We start from the raw sequence: 6,964 nt of genomic DNA, 5'->3' as shown, positions 1-6,964 counted from the left end.
TCCCAGATGCCTTCCTGACATGATGCCCCCTGCAGGGGACCCATTCGTATAGCCACCAGGTGTGGTCCACTGGCCTGTGGGAATTGGCCACGGACAGCCCCCTTCAGTCAAATCTGGTGGCTGCCCCCACGGGTAGGAGAGAGAGGTCAGTAGGAACGACCATGGTGACACGTCAGCCATCACATGCGAGGGGCTTTCCTTAATGCCTGGTCCGCGGTGCAGGTCTCAGGAGGGCTCCTGAGTGTCAGGGGACGTTGGCACAGGCCTGACTCATATTCTCCCCAGCTTTGGGGTGAATGCGCTTCTTGCTTCCAGAGTGGAGGTTACTGGTTGCACAGAGGCTTGAGGGCGTCGGCAGCTGCCTCGCCTGGAAGCAGCGGTGAGCTCACTGCAGGGAGAGAGGTGAGCTGGCCCGAGTGCCCTCCATCCGCTCTTTCTGCCTCATCCAGTGGGGTCCCCTGATAGGGATAACTGGGGGCACATTCTTGGTTTGTGTTGATCTAAAATTTTATTTGTTTTCGCTTGAATTAACAAAAGAGAATTTTATATTGCCTAAAATCTTTCCGCACCGCACAGCATTGTCTGGGAAGAGTCCTGTGACAGACAGGAAGGTGGGGCTGGGGCTGTGTACACAGGCCCCTGATTACCAGACTGGCAGGACGTCCCCAGTCTGATATCTGATGGGGACTCTGGCTGACAGGACCTCAGCCTCACCCTGCGTCCCAGCAGCCTCACCTGTCTGCTGCAGACAATGCGACCGCAATCGGGGATTTGTCATGGGAAGGGTCAGGTGGCCCAAGGCTGCCTGAGGACACTGGAGAGGCCAGAGAGGAGCAGGGCTTTGAGGGGAAGTGTCCCCACCCATCCCTCCTGCATGGCGCTCTCCTCCCGGCTGGTCCTCACGCCTCCGCTCTGGGGACTGGCCTTCCAACTCCTGTCTCCATTTGGAAGCTCAGGCTCTGGGGAACAAGCTGGGTGGGCTTCCAGAAGCAGCTGCCTGTTTCTTCCTCCTTTCCTGGAGTGCAGGGAGCCGAGCTCCCCCTGCAACTGCGGAGCTGGGAGGCTGCGGCTGTGGTCGCAAACCCCCGGGGCTGATCTCCTGGGGCCGTGGAGGGAGAAGGAGGGGAGACGGGAGACCCTGGGCACACCTGGGCGTTGTGGGCTGGTGGGAAGGCAGGTAAGGATGACAGCTGGCAGCTCTTGGAGCCAGGACGGCCCGGGACATCCGTCTTCGCGTTGAAGCCCCCAAATTCAGCTTTGAAGGATACGTAGCAGTGTGCGGATGAACCAGGGCAAAAGCATTCAAGGCTTGGGCAGTTGGCTGCCTGCAACCTCATTTCTCTGACGGGCTCAAGAAAAGTTAATTCATATTTTTTTTCCTTGTTATAACAGGGGAAGTAGCTCTCTATGACTCAGCACCAAACCTACCAGGAGGGACCTGAGGTAAAGCTGATTCAGTGTGGTAATTAATAGAGATTGTATGAAGGGCAAGTAAACCCCTGGACTTAAGATCCTTTCAGGGGAAGCTTATAGTGGAAGGATAGACGGGGCTGGAGGAGGGAGCAGACAAGCAGATGGGAGTCTGATGTCCAGGGTGGGAGGGGGACAGAGCGTGAGTGCCCCATGGGTCAAATGACAGACAGACTAGAGCAGCACCAACCACAGACGGACCCAGGGAGAAGACGCACAGATGTATAAGCAGTGAGCAGTCTGTCCACAAAACACTGTTCTTTCACACAAACGAGTCCTTTGCACAGAGTTTGTGAGAATACGTTCTTGGACATTTATTGTATTAACTAAATGGCAAATTCTCTCAATTCATACATTCTTACCATTGGAAAAATACCAGTTTTTCATCCAAAAAATATATATCAAGTCTGGCAACATGCCAGGCACTGTCCTCAGCCCTTGAATGTATCCGTCAGCAGAACAGATGGTCACTGCCCCATGGAACCTGCCTGGGGCAGGGAGAGACAATGCTGTGGCCAGGATGTGTGTTTAAATGGCCCACGGTGCGGGAAAGTGGGGCTGGTGGGCAGCAGAGCTCTGTGGGGACATTACGGTTGTAAATAAGGTGATCAGCAGCCCTTGTCCACACTTGAAGTAGGAATTCACCTCTTAGGGCTGCTGAGCCAAAGCACTGCAATCGGGCAGCTCAGCTCAACAGAAATGTATTCCCTTACAATTCTGGAGACCGGAAGTCCGAGAGCAAGGTGTCCCAGGGCCGTGCTCCTTCAGAAGCCGAGGAGACACTCATGCCGGGCCTCTCCACGTTCGGGGGCCCCAGGATTCCTGGCTCACAGCTACCGCACCACTCCAGTCTCTGCCCCGCCTTACACGGCCCTCGTGTGTGTGTGTGTGTGTGTGTGTGTGTGTGTGTGTGTGTGTGTGTGTTCTGCTGCTCCTATAAGGACACCAGTCATCCTGGATTCGGTCCCACCCCAATGACCTCTCCTAAACTTGATCACACCTGCAAACACCCTATTTCCATGTAGGCTCACAGTCACAGGTCAGGGGGCAGGATGTGAACTTTTCTTTCTGGGGGACACAGTGCAACCGAAGAGGTGCTTCACCAAATTTCACCAAAGACATTGCTTTGTTAATAGTTATAATAAGAGAACAGGCAGGTGATAGCAGATGAGGTGCCATGCGATGCCCCACAGGCCCTATAGCAAATGTGGCCCAGAGCTGATGGGGGAAGGATACGTACACTGATACGAAATTCCCACAACGTTGTTCCATCCCGGTCATTTTGTGATGTTGTAACACCTTCCAGACCCCTTCACTGTTTCATTTGGAAATAGTCAAGTTAATGGAGGAAGTTATGGAACGACCCATCATACCCACGATTCAGCTATGGTCCCAGTGGCCCTTGGGTTCCAGGGTTTGTGAGGACATCCCATGTCTCATTCAGCGTCTCCATGGAGTGTGACCTGTGTGCCAGCTTCGCCCAAAGGCCCAGGATAAAAAGGAGAATGAAGCCGGACTGCCCTCCTGGTCTCATTGAGGTGAGAAGCAGGGCAGGGGAGGACGAAGCCAGGTGTTCTGAGGGACCCAGATGCACCCTGGGGGGCACAGGCGGGCATTACCAGGAAGAAGTCGTGTGTCTCTGGCGGATAAGCAAGGGTGGAGCAGAGGTTACCAGGGACGGTCAGGGGCCTGTGCAAAGTAGCTTCGGAAAGAAGCTGCGGAGAAGAGGCCGAGGGCGATCCCCGGGCCACTCACCTGCTGTCCCCAGGAAAGGATGACTCTGTGGCTCTTGCTTCTAGAAACGAGTTACTGTGTGCCCACTCCAGAGACCAGTCAGGAACCTAGGGGGGCGCTTTTCACACGTTCAGGTGCCCACAGTCGCCTGGAGGTCTTGTGGAAATGTGAAGTCGATTCAGTGGGTCCAGCGTGGCTGAGAGTCTGTGTTTCCAACAAGACTGTGATCCCCCGGGGGCTGGTCGGTGGCTCCAGAGAGGCGGTGACGTGGAGAGGAGCCAGCCGGCTGCGGGAGGAGGCTTGGGGTGTGAGCTCATCCCCCGGAGCCAGCAGAGCTGGAAAGAACGGGGGCTCGCTGATGGCCCGTTAGAAGTCACAGGTGGGACACCACTGGGGAAAGTGCACACATGCCTCCTTCTCAGGTCACCTCCCGGACCTCTGAGTCCCTAGGAGAAGCTCCACGCTGGGAGGAAGCAGCGTCTGAGGAATGTGAAAATACGACAATGTCACTTAAATATGACAGGTGCCTTAGAAGCAGGCAGCACATTTCACCCTCGGCTCCTTGGCTAGAGTCCAGTAAAACTCACACATGTTTGTTTCCTTTTTCTAATTAAAAAACTTCCTAAAATTCCAGATGAGTTCCCTTAAGCCAACCTTGGAGAGGAAACACCTCCTTGCCAAAATAACAGCCAGGTGCGAGGGTGAACCTGGAGGACCGCGGCCCACAAGCCTTCCCGCCCCGGCTCCCGCCAGCTTCCTCCTGCCCTCTGCCCAGCTCTGGGCACCTCACCTCGTCCAGGTGGGCAGGCGGCGGCCGTGGGTGGCTGCCTCTGGGCGTCCTCGCCCAGGTGTGGCCAACCTCCTGCCCCACGCTCGGTATCTGAGCGTTGTGTCCTGGACGCGGGTCAACCTGGACTCAGCTTGTGACGCCATCACTTCAAGCTGTGTGACCACGAGCGGAGCACAGACCCCCAGTTCCCTCTTCCCTCATTTGGAAAATGGAAATAATAATATTCCATGCCTTGTGGGATTGCTGCGAGGATGCGCTCCACTGGAATTTAGGGGAAGTAGCATCCTCCGTCCTCCGTCTGAGACTGATCTTTATGGCCTCGGGGTCCTGGAGGTGACAAGGACAGCCAGGCAGAGCTCCAGGGGGCCAGCGAGGGCGCTAGTGAGTTGTGAAATGCCGCAGGAGCCTGTGTGTCTCAAGGCTTCCCTGTGGGACCAGGAAAAAATAAACCAGAGCTGGTCCTTACTGAGGGTTTCAAACGTCACCATGCTGCCATGGTGTGTCGTCAGGAGAATGTTCTAGCGTGGCACTGGAAGGAAAAGTACATGATTTCAAGTGAATCTGCCCCATAAGACAGCTCATTTGGAGAAAAATAAGTTTTAAATTCCTGGGAACCAGAGTGGGCTAAACCGTATCCTTCTGAAATTGTCTGAGTGCTTCACAAGGAACGAAAAGTGGCTGGTGATTCAAAGCATAAATGAAATGTATCCGCGGAGCTCATTGTTTTAGGTTAAATGTCTAATTTGGTAGATTTGCATTTTGGGTGCTTGATTTATAAAAAATGGGGACAGTTCACAAATGACTATTTTTAGGGGACTCAGAGTAGGCCCTGTTATTTTAAATGGTTGTAAAGATTCATAGCTTTTGTATTTTTGTCTACATGTTCTATTCTTAGCGATGCTTTTTGATGGTAAAAGCACAGACAGGAGAGCCAACCCCAATTATCCTCTGATTTCTCAGGGAAAACACACCCCTCTGCGGTTTGCTTTATGCAAGGATTTCATTAACAAGTTGTAGGGATGCAAACGCCCACCAGCGGGCCCCTCCCTTCCAATATCTGGGGTTTTCTCTGTCATCTGGCAGGCAAGGCTGTAGTAAAATATGCAGAAAATATTCAAAGAGCCTCGCCCTATCTTTTCCCTTGAGGCAAGGCCCAGAATGCTAGGAAGAAAGAAAGAACATGAAAAATGCAGAGTGGAAATAGAAACTGTGGCTCACCCAGGTGCCTCTGTAAGGAATGAGTTATGCAGCCGGCCGAAGGGCCCTGGGTCCGGTTCTCTGAAGCCCCCGACCCGAATTGCCTCTCCCGGCAGCCGTTTCCTTGCATGGCCGTTGTCTTTCCCACCAGAAAAGGAGGTTGCTGCCCAGAAGAGCATAGAGGACCCAACAGCAGATGGGGGATGGGGAGCTTGGCAGGTCGGCTTCTTCAGCGTCCAGGAGGGTGGGAGGCCTCTGGCAGAAAACAGGCTTTGTTCTATTATTTACAGAAAGCGGCAGGAAAAAACCAGGCACTGGGGCTGCCTGAAAAGCAGCTTTCCTTCACAGCCACCTCCCTCCCTGGACGCGCTCAGCACAACACAGACACGCGGGACAGGGGAATTGGGCTTCCCACATCACAGAAGGTGCCGGCCACCGCGGGAGGCCTCTGGGGTCTGGCACAGAGACGTGTCTGGAGCCTCCTGCGAGGGGAAGGCAGGACACATGGTGGGCTGGTCCATACTAGTGAGGCCGCTGGGACACGCTGACCCGCAGGAGTCACAGAGACTTGGCATGTAGACAGTGGTCTGTGAGGAGCTCCCATCTGGTCTCAGTGTCTGGCTTTTGAAATTCCTGCTTCTGCATGTTGCTGTTTCCTTTCAAGGGTTAAGGCTGCCATAGTCAAACTGTGTTGGAAAAGGGATCAGCGTCTATAAGTTACATTACAATTTACCGTACCGCTTGTATTCCGCCATTAACATGGAAGAATCTTTGCCTAAAAACTTGCCTCGGCCACCAGTGATGACATTTCATAGTGACAAAGAGCAGAAACACACAGAAACTTATAGTCAGGCTTTGCTCTTATAAAAAAAGAAAACAAAAAACATTCTCTCCTGCCAAAGAAAGCACCCAAGATGGTTCCAGAAAACAGATTTCTAGAGTTCATTAGTGACCTCAGAGGGGAACATTCCTTACCTAGGATCCCTCACTAACAATGAGCCAGACTCACTGTGACCCTCCCATATGTAGTGACAGTCAGACTTATTAGGCTTATTAACTCTTTGACCAAATACTGCATCATTACATGAAATAGTAAGCAGTGAATTTATCTAATGGATGTCAGACTATTCATCCCTCCCTCCATTCATCTTTCCACCCACCTCTTCGTTCCTTCCTCCCTCTTTCATGTTTCCTTCCTTCCCTCTATTTATCCATCCTCCCACACATGCCGCCATTGATCCATCCATCCACCATCCATCCACCATCATCCATCCATCCATCCATCATCCATCCATCCATCCATCCACCATCCACCATCATCCATCCATCCATCCATCCATCCATCCATCGGCCAGCCAGCCAGCCAACCATCCTTTCCCTTGTTCCAATATGAAAACAAAACAAAACAAAAAAAAGCTTAGGACAGGCTACTAACATTACCAGAATTATTTAGATACTTGGAAGTAGAGAAAGAGGACAGAATACGGAGAAAAATGGGGAAGAAGAAAGAGAAAACGGGAGCAGGGATAAAGGGAAACAGAGAGAAAATGAAAGACAAATGAATTCACTCTAGATGGTTTTATTAGAAACACTCCATTGTGTTGCATAGCAGTAAAAACAGATGAAGAAAGACCAGGTTGTCCAAAAGACAATTCTTCATATATGAAAAATAGGACTTAGCTAATGTCTCCCAAAAAAATACAGCAGGTAATTATAGTAAGTCAGGGGGATGAGTGCTAACACCAGCCCACATACTGCTGACACACGTGAAGC

At 52.2% G+C, this 6,964-nt stretch overlaps 1 long non-coding RNA gene across 1 annotated transcript; it reads right to left on the bottom strand.

The window, feature by feature from the left end:
- Positions 1-1,787: 1,787 nt before the first annotated feature.
- On the bottom strand, positions 1,788-5,873 carry LOC141571926 (uncharacterized). Its single transcript, XR_012496970.1, has 3 exons — positions 5,213-5,873; positions 3,995-4,420; positions 1,788-3,684 (listed from the first exon to the last, which is right to left on the bottom strand). It is a non-coding gene; the product is annotated as an uncharacterized LOC141571926 (long non-coding RNA).
- Positions 5,874-6,964: the final 1,091 nt, after the last annotated feature.

The sequence above is a fragment of the Rhinolophus sinicus genome, linkage group LG05 (assembly GCF_036562045.2).
Source record: "Rhinolophus sinicus isolate RSC01 linkage group LG05, ASM3656204v1, whole genome shotgun sequence".
Lineage (NCBI taxonomy): Eukaryota > Metazoa > Chordata > Mammalia > Chiroptera > Rhinolophidae > Rhinolophus > Rhinolophus sinicus.
Note: the sequence above shows the minus strand (reverse complement) of the source record. Positions and strands in the feature narration are given on the sequence as shown.